We start from the raw sequence: 2,564 nt of genomic DNA on the forward strand, positions 1-2,564 counted from the left end.
GAGGATGAGATTCATGTAACACCTCTTAGCCGTCGAACCACCAAGTGTTGGTCGACATAGCGGGGACGTAGCTTGGTGGCAACCAAGAGAACCTCAGGAGAAAATCTTCTTGTCAACATTGTTCTTCTCATTGGTCTGCAAGTCCCTAACATAAGCTTCTTCTTACATTCATATACTTGTGCTTGTGTAGTTGCTCTTGTAATTAGTTAGCTTGTGTTGCTTGCTAGTTACCTTCTTGCTTGTGTAGCTAGAAGTAGTTCCCCTTGCGTGGCTAATTTGGTTTGTGTAACCTTGTTAGTCACATTGCTTCGTTTGTGTAGCTAAGTAATTTGCGCTCTCTAATTTGGCATTGGTTGCCTTGTTATTGAGCTTTGCTAATGAGCTTAGGAGCTTTGTGCTTTTGCTTACTAGTTGTGTAGGAGCTCCCCGGTTTGCAAAGTACTAGTGGCATAGGTTTGTGTGACCTTGCTCCTAGAATTGGTTAGGTGAGCTCTTGCTAAGGTAGCACCTTGTTTGCTTGTTTAGGATCTTTTTACAAGGTGTTAGAGAACTTAGATAGAGGGGTGTAGTCTTGGCTGGACCGATAGTTTTTATTTCCACATTTGTTTCAGTTAGCCAACATGATAAGTTTTTAGAAAGGACTATTCACCCCCTCTAGTCCACCATCTTGACCATTCAAGTGGTCTCAGAGCTAGGTCTCTCATTTGTGGCATTCACCGACCTGAGAGGATGGTGGATTGCGGGCTAGATGTTGAGTGTCCACACATTTTTTATGGCACACACTTTGCACGGTGGAGAAATTGGATGCAATGCAATTTTAAGTTTATTTCTCCTCAAATGTGGTGGATTGTAGATGTGGGCTTTTTTTGTGCAATTGATAAAAAGGTTGCAACTCAAGCGCAAAAGAAATGCCTACATCTCGATTGCCAAGCTACTAACATCTTCTACTCATCTATGAAAGATAACATATTTGGTTAGATCATAGACATGAAGTCCAACCATGAGATTTGGAGTTATCTCAATGACAAATATGGGGCAATCTCTAATGATGTTGATGTGCCAAAGGTGGATGCACATGAGGATGTTGAGCATGACCACAACACTATGGTTGTGGAGGATTGTTCCACCTCATGGTCAAGTGATGGTGATGATGATGCTACCATAAGATCACTTGACAAGGACGATGATGATGCCACAAGTGATGCAATAGATGATGCTACCCCATGCACACTTGATGGTGAAGATGATGGATATGAGAGTGATGCTTCTACAAGCTCATCCACTACACCACCACATTGCTTCATGTCACATGGTGACACTAAGGTATCTATTGGTGGTGTAACTGTTGATTGTGATGATCCAAATTTTGAGCTTGTATGTAGACTCTCAAAAGCTTTAAGAAATGTGTTAGCAAAAACAAGTAAATAGGAAAATGAAAACTCATTTCTAAAGACCACATGTGAACAACAAAAACATCTACTTTATGTTACTACTTGTTCACATGAGGAGATAACATTGGCTCATGAGGAACTTTGTATTGCTCATGATAACTTGGTACCAGATCATGCTAAGGTAGCACCTTGTTTGCTTGTTTAGGATCTTATACAAGGTGCTAGAGAACTTAGATAGAGGGGTGTAGTCTTGGCTAGACCGGTAGTTTTCAATTCTGCATTTGTTTCGGTTAGCCGATGTGATAAGTTTTTAGAAAGAACTATTCACCCGCCTAGTCCGCCATCTCGACCCTTCAATAGGGCACCCCTCCCATTGAGCAAGTGTTGATATTTGGTAACGCCATCAGGAAATGATCCGCAAGCGCACGGATATCGGTGAGCATTTCACCCGGGAGATTATCCAGAGTATCGTATTTATATTTTTACCACTGGGAGAAAGCGTGCATCTGACTAACCAAATCTATTGCTACTAACCTTTAGGCTACAAAGAATGTGATTCGATGTGAGTGATGTATAGAGAAGACTACAACCGTAGTCTCGTTCTAACCTTGGTAAAGATGATCTACTATTCTATTGGGGAAGCTCACGGAATCTAGACACCACAGAGGATGTTCGACCCACACCTATAAACCCTACCCATCCTGCTAACGAGATGTGGGCTGCAAAGGTAACTCGGAAATGTCATGTTCCTCGCTACTACCACGGTCCAGCTAGTCAGGGGATATCTATGAGTACCCTAGCCCAAACACCATGTTTACGCTAGCAATGATTACTCTAAACTCAACTGGAAGAGATTAAAGTAAACTCATAAACCAAAGAACAATAAAACAAGAACTTACTAGAATTTAGAAGTCGAATTACTGAAGAATCCTAGGAGCAAGCCTCGGGTTAGGAGAACTTGATCCCGCAGGTACAACCTCGGAGTAGACACCGATAGGCTGGGCTTCCTCCGATCTACACCTCCACTCTATCTCTCTCAATCTAGTAGAACTTAGAAGAACTAATTCTACTCACACTTTAGATGCTAAGCTCTAAGTCTATTTAGGAGAGAGGTTATCCTTCGAGGGCTCCTCTCAACTCTATGATGAACTTGTTCTCCTCCAGGGGCCAGGG

The sequence above is a fragment of the Sorghum bicolor genome, chromosome 4 (genome assembly GCF_000003195.3).
Source record: "Sorghum bicolor cultivar BTx623 chromosome 4, Sorghum_bicolor_NCBIv3, whole genome shotgun sequence".
Lineage (NCBI taxonomy): Eukaryota > Viridiplantae > Streptophyta > Magnoliopsida > Poales > Poaceae > Sorghum > Sorghum bicolor.